The following is a 17,592-nucleotide window of genomic DNA, read 5'->3' as shown; positions in this document are numbered from 1 at the left end:
TCAGGTTTCTTTAGAATTAAAGCATTACACATACTCTCTTTGTTTATAACATCCAAGAATTTCCTTTGTTCAACCAAGAAAATAAATTCTCATACTTAGGATATCCTATCAAAAGTAACAATATTTCCAAGGTTTATCCAACAAGATGTGACAACAACCCATTGACAAAATATCATAAATAATTTCTTAATTATAAGATACAATTTTAATTTTTACTATACATTGCTTTCTTACACATACCTAATGATCATCCCTCATCCACAAAATATAATATGGTTTTAGATGCTTCATCCTTGGTAATTTCAACTTAGTAACAAATTCCTCCGATGTTAGGTGTGATCAATGGTCTTCTAAAATAGGTGCCCTGAATCCTAATTATCGATAAAAAATCATCAATGCCCTTTAACCAACAAGACATGTCAATACCTATTAATTCATCTAATTTTAATGATCAAAATAGTATAAATTGTCACATTTGTAAGTATCTTCAAAAGTTAATTTATTCCTAAATATCAATAGTAATTGGTAATTAAATAATCCCAAATCAATTAATTTAACTAAATACCCTAGCACATTTATTAAATAAACCCATTTTATAATTACACATAAAAAAATTTGATTAAATTTAATTAAATCTCTCAAAAATATTAATTATTAAACTAAATATTCAATAGTTGAGAGAATTAATCAAAATGAGATGAATAATTCAATTATTCTTCAAAAATTGATAAAAAAAAGAAAATTCAAATTTTGAAGAAAACATCAAGTTTGCAAAAAAAAAAAGCAATTAGAAAAAGAAAATAAAACAAATAAAACTTTATGCAAAAATCAAGTAGAAAATTAACTCAAATTATTGATAATTAGGAATAAAGGGATTGAACCATTACCTAAGATTCTAAAAGTAGAGGTGTTAGTTAACCCCCTTATCTTCAAAAGTCCCTCAACAAATAAAAGAGAATATTGTACTTCCACCTCCCAAAGCATCTGATGAATAGGAGGTACAAGATTTTTAACTCAACTTCAACTCACCTTTGAATTAATCTTGATCATTTATTTGAATCAATATCAAATATCATTTTATCTAGGGTTTCTATAAAAGAAGTCTTCTTATCTCTCATTTCTTATGTACAATTGAAGATTGAGGAGATCGCATTGAATTTTCTCTAGTAATTTTTTGCATCACATGTGAAGATATTTTGGTTATTGCTCATTATTTATTGCATCTTTCTTAGCCAATCTTGCATATTACATCATTATTCATCTATATTAATTTCACCTTATTTGCATACAAAATATAAAACATAAAATAAATTAATTTGTATTCAAATTCTTCATTCTAGTGTCATCTATAGTAAATCACTAAGATACTCTCGCTATCCTTCCTTGAAATCCTTAGAAGTCCATTCAATACTTACTCTCTTCCTCAAGACCTACTTAAGACTAGAGTGGTGTTGAATGGTTTCCTCAACACTCCCATTCCACCCTTCAATCCCATCTTAGCCTTCTAGGTATCTGTAAGCCTTCTTAAAGGAAACCAAATCTCCCTTATACCTCACTCATTTTAACCCTATAGGATCTTAGGCCTTACTACACATCTTTACATTTTTCTCCATCTTTTCACCAAGTTTCAAAAACATCCCATAGGTTTTGGGCTTTCTTCTAAGCCTAAACAACAAGCTGCTCTAGGAGACCTAATAGAGACTCTTTCCTTGTAGCCCTGTCCAACCATTTTAATCATCAAAATCCAAAATATTAAAAAATAACTTTCAAAACCACTTGCATAATCATTCATGAGTTATGGAAACCTAAAAATTCCCAAAAGATGAGCTTTGGGTCTACTCTCCTTACTCTTTAACTCTCAAGCCTTAGCTTAGGCCTAACTAGGACTAAAACCATAGTTTGGACTAATACTCCACATATTATGAAACCCACATCAAGAATGGTCCTACCAAACTTAGGAAATATCTCAACACAATCTTCCAAATCTCAAGCATGTACAACCTCCATGTTTCCTTTTGCAATGTGATTCTTGATTGTCTGCACACTAAGCACAAGCAGATTCTTAGCCTAATGGCTTTTAGGATACTCCAAGCTGGTGGGTGCATTGAAAAAAAAATTAATACCTTCACCTTCATCCTATACCCCTTCTACAAAAAAAAATTTAGGGCTTTTCACCATGGGGTTTAGGAGGGAGACTCTATTTAAGCTAAAACCCTAGGTACAAATAAGGTTAACCAGCAGATAAAAAATAAAGAAAACTTCCTTCAAGATTATCTTACACAACTCAAACTAATTAACAATTTCATTACAAATTAAATACAAAAATTTTCACAATGGAAACATATGGGTGTCACTACAAGAAAATCTTAGGCTATACTTGCTATCTGGACACTTTTGCCACTAAAATTTCTTATTTTGTTGATTCAAACCAATACATATCAGCTCCAACCCTTTCCCTAGTTGAACAAAATTAATATCTATATCATACCTCTTGAACTTTCACATTCATTCCTTCTTGCTCAACCATATCATGGCCCTAATTGTTGAGCTTCCAAACATTGTTAAAAGGAAAAAAGTTGCTCAACAACAAAATTTGTTGCATGACAACTTTTTTTTGTCAAATTTACAACTATTCAAGATTTCTAGTCAAATACCTTTAAATTCCTACAAAAAAAATTTAAAACATGAAATTCTTCTAAATAAACATGAAATGAAAGATTTTTAGTCAAATCTTAGCATTGACCAACATTGATTGACCTAGATCTTGCTCATAGGTCTTATTACAACATGAATGAAACTTGTCTAAATGAACTCTAGAGATGCTTGAAATTTACTTAATGCCTTGTGTCAACTTATACACTTATTAACAATCTAATCTATCCAAAACTGAGGTTTGACCACCATGTTTAGGACCTTGGGCCCCTACACCAAGTTCATACTCACATTAGATAGGAGGAAATAAATCAATTTGTAGGGTTATTTATAAATATTTACCTTATCATCTTATTTGATTAACCTAAGAGCTAATAATTTGTTGAACTTTTGTGTTGCAACTATAGGAAACAATATTGGAACACACATTTTTGGCACCCTTTGTGCAACCAAAAAATTAGATTATGAGCCTCACAGTCATCAAAATTTTCAAATCTTTATTACATTTATGTACATTTTGTGTATTTTTTCATCTTTTTTGTGATATGGATTCATATGAAAATTTATAGGTTATACATTAACATTCCATTTCTCATTGTGCATTGTAAAAGTAATTAAACCTTTTGATCTCTTGTATTGCATTTGATCCTAATTTGTACAAGAAAATATTTCATAATCCAAAAATTGTGTTTTGTCATATGAGTTATAACCAGATTTCTTTTGTCATTTCACATATAGAGCATTTATTTTAGAGTTTTTGATCCAATTTTTTTATTATTACTAATGTTGACCTTGTCTTGGTTCTCTATGTTATCGTTATCTTGAGTAGCTTAACATATTATTTTAGGATATATAGTCAAAGATTCTTAGTTATAGACTACTAATGAATTATTTAAAGCTTAGTTTGAAAATATGAGTAAACGTTATGTCTTCTTTACTCCTTTCCATTTATAGAAATCTTAATACCTTGTAAGGTTATTCAATTCAATTTTAGGGGATTATGCTCTTGTCCATTTACATCCAATTAAAAATCTAGATGCATTGAATTAAATGTGTCTCATAAGGGGGTTTAATTTATGAATTACTAGATCTATTTGGCATGTTTGAGAAGAGTGTAAAGATGGAAGAGTATTCTCTTGGTCTTCTTGGCCCAATTAGAAATTCAAAATCCTAAAAGTTGCTCTAAGTCTTGTGAGTCTCCTTAGAGGTCCTGTCATTGAGTAAAAAATTCTCCCAAGTATGACCCAAGTGGGAACAAGCAGACATGAATAATCCAACCCGCTATAAAAAAGACTACACCCTTGAGACTAAAGCCTCAAATGACATAATTATTTTATTCTATTTACTCTAGTGATTGTGTGGGCCTTTGGGTCTTAATCCTATTTATAGGACCACCCTCATCCTTGTACTTGTGTGACACATTGTGTAACATAGTAGAATACACCAATATATGTGTGGTGGCTAGTACTCTCATCTCATTTATGAGACCACCTTGTACATGAGTACTTGTTGGGGTGTGAAAACCCCTTAATGTAACTTTTGTGGGACCATACAAAATAATTGTTAACAAAACATTTACTAAGAACTCTAGGATAGAAGCTACCTCAAACACCTCTAAAAGTCTCATAATCTACATGCAAGAAGGATCCAAGTGGATTACTTATATCCTCCAAAGATTGTAGAGAGAATATCTCCACAATCCATATAATTCTTAAAATGTTTCTTGATTTAATTGCATTACTATTTTTGCATCTAGAAACATTGTAAGAAGTTTCCAAAGAATATTTATAATTACATTCTATAGTCCATGATACACAAATATGCATATGGAGTCTTTGGATTTGAGGCCCAATCACTTTCCAATATCTTTACATTCATGAGATACTCTACGTAAGAAAGGATTTTGAGACTAGGCCAATTTGGTCTTAGGTAGATTTTTGATATAAGTTTCTTCATTGTGGTATACCTATGGAATTTTACCACAACTAATATCGATACCCCAAACTAATGTTGATGGTCATTGTGGCTTCTTGTTCCTTGATGCTTACATTTAATTCTAACAAAACTATGACTAATGTCATATTCATATTCTTATGATAGAAATATGAGTGGGGGCTTGAAAATATTTGGTGGCATTAATGAAATTCTCAGTGATGAAAACTATATCTTACAGGTCCAGCGAAAAAGTCCTAGGGTTGCATCTAGTGAAGAATTGCATCTCATTTTAGACTTGCACTTTGGCATATTTTCAGTAACTCATGTAGTTGCATTCAACAATATGAGAGATAGAAGACTCCTTATATGTGTCACATCATCATCCCAACTACACAAGCATTTGATCTCATGTTTGATCTTCAACAACTTGGTTGAGAATTTTTCATGAACAAACAAGAAAGAAACATGCATGAGATGTTAGTAAACATTCATTTTGCATTAAAATACATCCATCTAAATATATGTATAAGAGAATTACATAATCCACATCTACATCTCAAACCATATATGTGCATAGGAAAAAAGATATCTCATTATGTGTTCATCTAATAAACATGAACCATATGAATATAGATCATCTACTATAGCTACATATGTGTCCATCATATAACATCTACACTAGTAATCCATAACATCTACATCATCATATAAGAAAAAACATCTCATATCGAGGATACATCTCATGTACAAACATCATAAAGATAGGAAACATGGAATGATGTCAATAAAGAGTGCACACACACACACACAATGCCAATATGGGGGTGATACAAAAATGATGTTGATACATTAGATACAACATGCTATACATCAAAATATGACAGGAATAAGTAAACTAACTACATCCCTCCACCTCATCACTAGGAGGAGGAGGAGGAGGAGGAGGAGGATCATCTTCTCTTGCTGGAGAGACAACATCCTCAACAAGATCACAGGTATACTTTAAAAATCTTAGCATCTGCTCAACGTTAAGAACTACTACAATATACACAAAAAAGTAATAGGTTTCCTGGGAAGTCTATGATGGGTCTTGTCCTACTCTTGCTCCAACTACCTCCTCAAATCTATAATCTCTTGATCATGCTTTGATAGAAAAGAATCCTAAACCACCTGAATTTTTTTCTCTCCCACCTGTTGTTACACTATCCTCAATTTCTCCCTATCCCATCGAAGGGCATCCTAAGTCTATGCTAAAATATTATTCAAATGTGGGCCCTATAGTAGTTCATTTGACATTTCCTCATTACCCCCACCCTCCTATTATTTCTCTCCCTATTATGGAGGTCAATCTACTCCAAACCTTTGTGCCTCTCCTATTGTTGCATCCAAGGTACCCATCTGTCCTTAAGTTTGTCACTATGCTAACCCATTTTTGTTGCTCGTTGCATCTAGATCTGCCCTCATAACTCAAGGAGGGATTAGAATTTGTGTGACCCTTTATTAGGGTCAATGCTAGTATGGGGGTGTCAATGGCTCCTATACATCTACTCAAGGATCTATTTCCATAGGGTCTATCAATCTTAGAAATGGGTGCTCAAAAAAATACTCTCTGAAATTAGGGGTGACCTCAACATCTACAATATCTAGTAAGTACTCTCATCTAGTAATGGTGAGACCTTGTGCATCAATAATACATCTAACTGGATCTAATCTTTGTGACCACCCCTTCTTTCCCTCATTGACAAAGAAGGCATAGGCATAATACTCCTAAGAGATATCCTAGGGAAACCCAAACTACCTCCTAACCTAACTCAAGGGGAATCTCTCAATTTGTTGGATAACTTGGCCAATTAGTGGTCATGAAATGAACTTATATCCCATTTGTCATAGGAACCATCTTATGCCTTAGTCTCTCACCATGTTCTTGATGTCACTGCCATCAAGTCATCTAGTTGTCTCTTCTAATGATATGTCTTACTCAACATAGGTTGGGTCATATCTCTTGTATATCTACACATGTATGGTTTATGAGGGTGTTGGAGATAATCAAAGATAGGACTTGTGATGGGAAATTTCTTCCATTCCCATATCTATAGAACAAATATGCTTGCAAGCATGCTCTTTACCTCTCGAATAGATGATCTAATGCATCTTGTGATATATATGTGTTAGCATAAACTAGCTCCATCCAAACTGAGCTAGCTAATCTAACATACACTAGAGCATCTAACCCATCCACATTCTAGTCCATGTTTCCCTTTATCTAGAATCAAAAATCATCCAAGGAAGTCCCATATTACTACTACAAGTTTGTGCCTTTATTTTTATCTCTAGATCAACTCATACCATAGGATGACCCTACTTAGGATGATATCATCATGGACTATCTTCCTCGGTGCTTGTACTCTAGGTCTCAAATCTAAATCATAATCTATCTATGGATTGTGGAAGGGGATCCAAAAAATCCTATATATGTCCTCTAAAGTGATGGTCATCTTTCCTAGGGGAAGGTGGAAGGTGTTCATCTCACTATGGAAATGCTCCACCAATGTTGTCAATGGGCCATGATTCACCTAAATGTCATAGATATCAAAAATATATAACAAACCCAATGTTCCTATATGTATCATCTTGGTGACATCTATATGATGGATGAAGCCACTAATGGTTGGCTACAAAGAGCAGAAGGAAATATCCAAAAAGTTAACCTGCAAACACAAATATATATAGAAAATATCAGTAATTGCTCAACAAACTATTATCAAAAGAAATGAAAATATTACAATATTCATCTATAAAGGCTCTATAAAAATCTACAATGATATTAGAATGATGAAAAATTCAAATGTTTGACTTTACATCCAAGAATTCAAGCCTATGTTTTGAGGCAAGCAAAAAGAAAGAAGAAAAATTGATGCCTAGTCTTGTGCAAGACTAGAATAGTCCTAGCATGAGCATTTAGCCTTGTATGAGATCAAAAGTAGGACTAGATGAAAAAAAATCCCTATCTAGGGTTTCTAGAGAAACTCATGGCTTTCTCCTAGGTGAGACACAACACATGTCTTGGTGAGACTTTTCGTTCTTGGAAAAGTCTCACGTGATGTTTCTTACTAGCCCATGCAAGTAAAGAACATCCTACATGAGAAACTAATAGACCTTACTCTACAAATGATTGAAAACATTAAAAAATCAACCAAAATGCAAGCAATTTTGATCAACAAGGACAATTTTTGACTAGTCACCAACGATTTGTAGTCTACTAGTTGAATGTGATGTTAGGAGCACTCAAAATGATGTGGATGGGTGGGAACCACCATGGTGCTCAAAGATCCTCTCACAAAAAGAAAAACAATCAAATGATTTAAAAATAACCTTTTAGGGCCTTATATAGGGTTTTGACCTAATTTTAAAAAGTTATCTAATTGGCATGAAAGTTACTGCTACCTAATTTGACCATTGTGAATTCATTTTTGGGATCAAAATAAAAATCAAAACCTGACACTCATAAAGAGCCCAAAAATGTAATTATTATTTTTAGGATGGACGTGATTAGGAACTTGTGTAGTCTACTTTTTGGATGCAATCTGTTGGTGCTTCAAAACAAGGACAGTTCCAAATTACCTCGATGATAAAAAAAATACATCTAGGGAATACTAACTCTCATCTTCAACATACCATTTCAAACACTGAGCCAACTATAAGGCTAGACCCTTCTTCTACTTTAGGCTTTGCCAAACCTAGGCAAGTGGACCTTAGATTCAATTTATATGGTACCAGTGCTAAACATATTCTTGAATCTATTAACAGTAGATTTAGCCCTTATTTCTCTGATTGACTCATGCAATAATATAGATCTGCAATTGCTAAGTGCAAGACAATGCAATTCATAAGCTAAGTGAGGGCATCTTGTTCTAGCTCTTCAAACATAAAATATAAAGATGTTTTGAATTTGATTTGATTTAATGTGGGTGGAGAAAGTGGATGAAAACCATGGACAACAAACTAGTGATCATGTAACTGATTAGTGCCTTATCCATTAGACAATCCACAAATCTCTCTCATGCATTTTGGATATCTAAGAAACACATCCTATGGCAAGGCTCTAGATCTATCCATTTACCTTGTAAATTGACTATCAATTTCAATCTAGATCTCATTCTTACCTAATATCTTTCTTAATAAACTTGTAATCCTATTGATTTCCAGGAAGAATTTACATAACTCATTGAATTATAAGCAACAATGAAACACCATACAACCTTAAGGGACTGCAACTATGGCCTACACTGTTTGTTCAAAGATTATAAAAAATTGCAAATCATTGATAAAGGAGAAACACCTGCTATTCTTTGTATTGATTTCCTTGAAATATTACATCAAAATGCATGACATTGACTCACAAAATACTTAATAAACCAAATTGTACAATAAACATGTGCTATCATACAAGAGAGAAATTGGTGGAAATGAGAAACTGATGGGATAGGAAGTGGGTATCACAACCAAAGTAAAGCTTCATGGTCTGGAACCAGCACATCCTAGATCTTTCCACTTAGACTTCATCAATTCTAGAACTAGTTTTGCTTCAATTTTCAACCCCTAAACCTTTTTAATATTTTCCAACCTCAAATGAAAGATAGAAAAATACATATATAGGATGAAAAGAATTGAATCCTAACCTAGAGATATTTCCTCTTTCCTTTCACAAAAGATTTGATTTTTCAATCATGACTCCAACTTCAATCCTAAAATTCAGCCCAACTAGAAAAGCAAATATCCATCATAACTAAAAATTGGAGCCAAATTATACTAGATTGGCATAATATTCTCAAGATTAACCCAACAAACCTTTTACCATGTGTTTATACCATGCCTGTAACTACATTTTCAATTTTTGCCCATTTCATTGAGAAGGCCCAAATTTTACATTTCTACCTATAACTTGAACCAGTGACCACCTATGTGAAAACAAACTCCATAATCAGAAAGTTTGTCTTCTCCCAATTTTGGCAATATATAATATTCCTATATCTGCTTATCAAGAACTCCCAGAATCTTACTTTGAAAAATGTACCCCCTGATATGGCTCTCTGGTTTGAACATTGAATTTTCAAAAATTTAAAATTTCTAAAGTTCAAACTTTAGAAAATATGCTTCTTTGAATTTAAAAACTTTTGTACATGCTTCTTTTTGAAAAAACATTTAAAAACTAACATTTTAAAATATTTTATTTTTCCCTCACCCTTGAATTTTGCGTCAACCTTGTTTGATCGGGCTACCACATGGAAACACCTAATTAGCCCACCTATATAGTCACCATCCACATCATCACCATCTAAGTGCACTAACTAGACTACCATATGGCATCTGACCCAGGCCCACTGGCATGTGGCACCCAACTGCATTTGTACTTTCCTTATCTTCTTAGCACTTACTACAAAGTGAGGAAGCGTCAACCATCAAATTCACCATGTGGTGCAATCCTGTGCGTTCATCTTGAACTTGTTGTGATTTTTCCATGGATGCCATGTTTCAACATTTGATTTTCTCTCATGTCCATGTGTTTCCATCTCATTTCTCTATTGGAGCCTACCACATCATCTCTGGTGGGGGCCCGCTAACACATATTAGCTAGGCACTTTCCTGCATTTACAGTCAATAGCCACCACATCGCATGTAGGAATGCACCTTTGTGACATGTGGCACACAGTGCCATGTCAGCACCTAGGATCTTGCACCATGTTGGGAGATCATTGCCATATGTCAACTTGTGGTTGGTCTTTTTGTCACCATGTGTCACTCTTCTATTTGTTGGAATTTCATGTCATTTTTTTGTTAGTGAATTTGTTCAAAATTTACTTGGTCTCTATGCCAATTGTCTGTCCATGGTGGGGTCCACCACATGATCCTTGTGGCTTCCAAAAGTTGTTGTCTTAAAGACAAAAAGTATGCTGAGTTGAATTGTATTTAAACATCTAATATTCTCCTTGTGGTGCCAATATGGGATTAAGCACATTAAGGAAAATGCATACACATTCATCTTGGCTAAGATGCTTGTGCCTTGATTTGTTCCTTGCTACTACTACCATACTAGCTAAACAGGGGATGCTTTTCTCCAAACATAATTTGTGGTCTTGTAGTTTCCTACCATTGCTTTGCATGACCCATTCCCTATGGTGCCTATGGTTCTTGGTACATTTAAAGGTGGCAGGTGTCTTCTTTAGAGTTTCCCTCTTGCTACTGCCAGTGTGTATGCTAATTCCCATGTCTCCAAAATAATTACACATTGTAGAGAATCTTTCCCAAGATATGGAGATGATATAAACAAATTCAACTACCCCCAAATACACAAGCCATGACTAGATTCTTCATTTTGATGCCTTCCTCCCCTGTCCATGCATGGGCTAAGTGTGATTTGGTTTGCTCCCTTCTCTATTCCACATGGTTTTCTTCCAATCTACCGCCTTCCATCTTCAATTGACAACTTCTATTGTTGGCATCTCCCCTACTGTCGACATGGTTTTTCTCTATTTTGACTTTGAAATTAAAAAGTAGGCCAATTATGCTAAGCACCAATTTGAATATGGAGTGCTCTAAGTAGCTAGCAGTAACTAGATTCCATGCAAAAGAGACAATCTTCCTAGGAACTAGAGCTAAATATTCAATGTCGATGGAAAAATTTGGGATATAAGATTGCCAATCACAAGTACCACTACAAGACCTTTACAAAGATGTGTGAACCCAGTGAAGAGATGCATTGCTATTAGCTGTAAGACAAGCATCCACCTAAGATTTTTATAATAATAATGATCTACGACATTAATATCATGATAAGTAACCTCAGCTCCCTCTGTAATCTGCAAGCTACCTCCTTTGCTTTGAATTTTGCAAGATATCAATGGTAATCAACCTCCAACTGCCGACTTTCTCAAGGTAAAACACCTTGGACTCATCAGACATGGATTATAAGCCACCAAAAGTAGCTTTATCTCCTTTCACCATGAAAGACTGTCCTTGTTACTGCCTGCTTTGTGTCTTTGTGGAATGTCCTTCCTTCCTTCACGCCATGGGTTGTAGGGTCCAAGATGCCCTCACCCACGTCATCGACTTACACGTGATTCTTTATTTCCTTAAAAGAAAGTTTTCTCCTTTTATACCCTTGTTTAAAGAAATTTTTTATTAAAAACCATTATCCCTTCATGTTGTGACATTTCAATCTCATTAACACTTTTAATCCTTTTCGTCCCACACATCAATCCAATGACATAGTCATTGTTGATATGGAATCTAATGAATGTAAACTTTGGACCCCATTCTGATCATTTTCCTTATGAAATATTTCCCTATCAATATGACTAACTCAGTCGGGCCCCAAAGTGGGTCCAACTAAATTTTTCTTTTTGTTTCCAAACAACTGAACTGTCAAAATGATCTATTTAACCTGTCATACTAATTAAAATTAAGTTTGACAACTACATGATCAATCAAAATTCACTTTATCATTAATGTGAAAATTGTTAATTTAATGCTAGAAGGTCCTTTGATTGCCCTTAAAACTAACCAAAACATTTGACCAGGCTTTGAAATCAAACATAATGATCCTCTGTTCCACATACTTGCACCCTATCAAATCTTGTCTCATGATGAATTCTCAGTCAAAAGATATTGATTGTCAAAGTTACCCTTTCAGAAGTGCCTACAAGAAAATATATCAGAAAACCATAATTTGTGTTTGGATTTGGCTTTGAAAACTAGGCAAACTGACATGTGGGGAAATGGGAACTAGAGTGTTGGTTCATTGTCATGAGGAAAATATAAATCTATGATTAGGGCTCAATGAATAGTTGGGCACATTTGGAAAGTGGTCAAAGTTGGCTACTCAAAATTGTAGAAATGGGAATAGTGACAAAGTGATTTTTTGCAAACAGAATGGACCTGGGAAAGTGTATAGACAGATTTGTCAAGACTTTAAAATTGGCACACTTGAAGTATTTTTAGAGTATAACATAGTGGTGCAATCTATTCAATCTCACCTATCATGGATTTCAAGATATAACATCATAAACAAGGGTACTAACAACTCTACATTTGCTGAAACCAATAAAAAGTTACAAATTGCATTTGGAATCACGTTCGAAAACTAACCAAACATATTTGTCATAGGCTCAGAATTGAAACATAGCAAGTCTCTAACCTCTAACATGTAATGCAAAAGGAATTTTCTCATTTTGATCAACTAGGTCAAAGTTATAACAAGTCAAATAGGGTTTCTTAAAATTCTGAACAATTCACATCAGCATGACAACAATAAATGACCAACTTTGAGGGATTCAAAACCTAGTCAAACAGATTTGAAACAACTCAAAATATAAAACATAGGTTCTTTGATATGGACACTAAACATTCCTAAAGTGGTGAGTCATGAAACATTACTAGGAGCAAGATATTCAATTGTAAACACAACCTCCGGTCACTATTTGACACTTGAGCAAAAATGCAAATTTGAACATTGCTCAAAACAGGATTTCACGGAATGGCTCGGAATGGAAATTTATCTTCATAGAACACATAGATGCACTAAATGCAAGGTGCTAGAAGCATTAAAAATATCTCAGGTCTCAAATGGATAGTCAGTTACATATGCATCAAAAAGCATTTACAAGGCTTGATTTTTCAATGGTACTCATAATCACGACTTTAATTTAGAGTCTCAACACAATCTTCATCCTAGAATCTCATCATATCAATTTTCTCTCAAAAAAATTAACTTTCTCAACACAAGTCAACTGTAGTCAACCAAGTTCAACCTTGGTTGAGTAGACCCTAAAACCATGCTGAATTGGCTCAAAATCTACTAGAATCTTTTGTAATCTTTTCTATGTTCTTTTGAATCTTTGATCCCATATTTTTCTTCATTTTATTGATCCACAATACTATTCTAAATTTTCATCTTTCAATTTTTCTCCCAAGAGGATAGGATAATTACATCATTGCATCAATCAAATCTCTCTTCAAATTTATTTGATCAAAACTTAAAGCCCTTGTTGCCAGGGGAATTTCATCATGTTGCCCCACTTTTCACCTTGTAACCATTTTGCAAAAGTGAATAATTTTGTGTCTTAGTAAAGCCTAGGTATGTTTGAGTCTAGTTTTAAGTTCCCTTAGGTGGAAAGAGTCTTCATCAAATTTTTCATCTTTCCCTTCCCCCACATTTCATAGTCGAGTGGTTTTTCTTTATGTTGTGAGTCTTACGAGTAGCTTAGTACCTAATCCAATGGAGATTCTTGCAACATGAAAAAATTATTCAAAAAATTGAGCTTGCTTGTGGCTTACCATAGTTCCCATGAAAAGAAGAAGCTTGCAAAAAATTGAACCTCTCCTTCTCCTTGGTGGCTTTTCAACCCATGAAGGTGATGCCCCATGGAGAGCATCAAATTATGCATATGAGTTATAATGATAGGAAGATAAAGTGCCTTGTGATGGATTCCTATAGCCTTTACAATTATCTACCTCAATAGATATTAAAGACTTGTTATAGCTCTTAGAATTCTCTTTGGCAGAAAAATGAGGATCATCTTCTCCTCGGTGGGTTTTCAACCCATGAAGTCTATTTTTTGCAAAAGGCAATTTTAAAAGGAAATAAATGAAAGGTGGGCCCCTAAAAATTTTTTGCACTCCTTATAGACATCTCTGAACTCAAAAGAAGAAATAAGTTAAAAGGTAGAGGTGAAAAATAGTCCTAAGCAGAGAAATGAAAATTGTTTTCTCCATGGCAGGTTTTCAACCCATGAGGATAAGTTTTTGCATTCAAAAGAAACTTAATATTGTAAGTGAATTGGATCCACATTTTACATGAAAATAATACAAGAGGATATGGATACAATCCAATCATGGTGGGAAAGATCTATTAGGAAGGATTTGATCTGGCAAATATTTTCTTATAGAGTACTCTATTCATAACTTCCTGATACTTAATGGGAAATGGAAAATTAAGTGTGAAAGGATGGAAAGTTACCATTAAGCCAACGAAATAGTGAAAGGACATTGAGTTATTTGTTAATAACCTCAAATTTACAATTTTAATGGATTTATTATTTAATTCATTCATGTGGCGCAAATCCTAAAGATAAACAGGTGAATTGAGACTCATGTATAGATGGAAACAAAATAGTTAATCAAACTACCACTCTTTCTTGAACTATTATTCTATTAAATTGCACAACTTCTTCAAATAGCCCATGTTTGTGAATTCACTATATTCTTCTTCTTCTAAGATTCAAAATTCAATTTATTTCATTTTCAAACAGAATGGCAACTAGGTTTGCAGGTTTTGATGTGTTGAATGGAATCAAGTCCACATTACATAATTTCATGGATACTTCACTCCATTTTTATGATATACAAGATTTCTAAAAGAGGATGAAATCATAGCCAATTCATCCCCTAACTGAGAAGGTCCAAGGATGTGGGCTAGTGGAAGCAGCCTATTTCTTAGTGGTGGTCCATGCTCCAAAATTGATTTATGAATGCATAAATCACTAAAATGTGGATACTAGGTAGATCATATTACCTAATGATACGGTGTTGATCTCCATTGATAGACAAATAGTGGTGAATTGCCTACAAATTCTAAAGTGAGAGGAGTTTTTAGACTTGACAATTGGCAAAGTTGTCTCTAAGTTTTCCACAAAGAAAATGGTTTGCAGAAAGGATATTATGCAAACATGGTTTCAAAAGCCATAGAGTGCCAATAGTAATGTCACTAAGACCCTTTTTGGTACCAATCTCAAACCTAAGATTGTCGATATTCCGGTTCTCTTGCATGGACTAAAAGGTGAGGTAGAAGCTCTAAATTTCATTGAACAATATTTATTTTTGGTACAATTAATATGTTTGGATACTCAATATATTGACTAGGCTCATGAGGTAAGTGAGAACCTTTCCAATGCTCTCAACATCATAAATTTCTACAACACCTTCTATATAATACCTTGGATCGCTTACTCACATTTAGTAAGCACTCTGCTCCTTTTTGCATTTCGTACTTCTTCAAAATGATCACATTCGATACAACATGGACATTCTACAAACAAGGAAAACATCTTTCCTTTATACCATATCTTCATAATAATTCCTTGAATTAGCCTTGAGGGTTTCCCAATTAATTATAATAAGATAATTAATTCATTACAATTACAATAGAAATGTCAGCTCACAATCTATACAAAACTTAACACTTGTGATACTAGGGCTTGTGCACTTGTTGATGTCACCATACAAATTTCCTTTGTCATTATGTGACTATGCATTTCATTGCATCTTAGACCTAAGATAGAAAACAAACATCAAAATTTTGTTCTCCAATACTCTATTTTTGTATTACTCTCAATAAATCAAGTACAACTACCATATGCTTTCAACTTAGACTTTATGCACCTAATCACATCATCAAGACATAGTCTAGAACATGTCCTTAACTGTGCATCACCAGACAATCAAACCATTGTTTGTATAGTAAGATCTTTGACTGTTATTCTCCCATTCTTTATAGAAAAAATGTTATGTTGACATCAATGACAAACATAGTCATGAATGCAACATATCAATACTCTTCAATGTTTAAGATACTCCCCCAATGTAGTATCATCAACATTCATGATAACATAAAGTAATGAAACTTTTTGGGTAGTGGGTCCATTTGTCTTCCTTTCAACTCTTGATAGGATTGGCACAAGTCTTAATAGGTTTGGAATCTCCTAAAAGAGATTCAAAGTCTCCTAACAAGGACTCATATGTACTAAATATATTTCATTGACTCATAATAAGGTCCATCCTTTCACAAGGAAATTTTATATTAGTGCATCATCTTGTGGGTTCCATATCCACTGGATTTTTCCCTCTTATCAAAGGGTTTTCCTAGTTAATGGATCTAGTGTTATTGCATCTGGTTATCTTTCTATGGTTGTTGCATCTATTATTTACATGTTTTTGAATTAAAGAATATATTGAGAATTATTTTAATTGTATAATTGATTCTGCCCCCCCCCCCCCCCCCCCCCCCCCCTTCCCCCACCTCCCCCTCTTAGTTATCTTGGTGGACTATAATTTCTAACAATTATATGTTATAATATAATTACAATGTATACCTTAAGGTAGCTTAGATAGCATCAAGATATTAGTCATTAAAGTCTAACCTAAGGTTAGTGATTGAAGATTAAAAGCATGAAGACATACATGAGTGTAACATGTAGGAAGATTTATTCTTGAACCTCTACACATATAATTTTCTATGAATGAATGATGATATAACTTGTCTCTTTCTATACTTGTTTCTATTTTGTTTATTATTTATACACAGTTGGACCGATCTCTTTTAGGTATCTCCAATAGTGTGATTGCATCAAGTGGTATTAAAGAAAAAATTGTGCTCCTTGGAAACTCATGCTGTGAATCCCTAGTTGAGTTTGATTACAGGTTTTAGAGTTAAGAAATAAACTAAAATTATAGAGGGTTACAAGGATGGCCCAAAGAAGTAGAGATCTGAATCTAGTTAGATTGGATATGAAAAGACAAATTATAGCTAGACATAAAGTGAGAAACTACCCAAAGAAGAGGAAAACATATTGAAGGTGTAAGTTTTGAATAAATCAAGGAAGAAGTTGTAGGAAATGGTGAACTTGTTTGTTTAAAAATGGGATGAAATATTTCTTAGATCCTTGCTAGAGTCGATGAAATACCATATTCTAATTTACCATACTATGATGATAAGATAGATTTTGATGAGTTAATTTGATTATTGAGATGGAAAAGTATTTTGCATATAAAAATACAAATTTAGATCAACGGGTGAAAATTAATAACACTAAGTTGAAAGGAAATGCATCATTATTGTGGAAGAAACATTGTCAAACCAATAGATAGAGGAGACATTGAATCTTATTAAATTTCCCCTAAAATCTGAGGAGAAATCAAACAAGAGACAAGAGCATAGATACTGAAGAGAAG

The sequence above is a fragment of the Cupressus sempervirens genome, chromosome 11 (assembly GCF_028749045.1).
Source record: "Cupressus sempervirens isolate cs-2001-9-10 chromosome 11, ASM2874904v1, whole genome shotgun sequence".
NCBI lineage: Eukaryota > Viridiplantae > Streptophyta > Pinopsida > Cupressales > Cupressaceae > Cupressus > Cupressus sempervirens.
Note: the sequence above shows the minus strand (reverse complement) of the source record.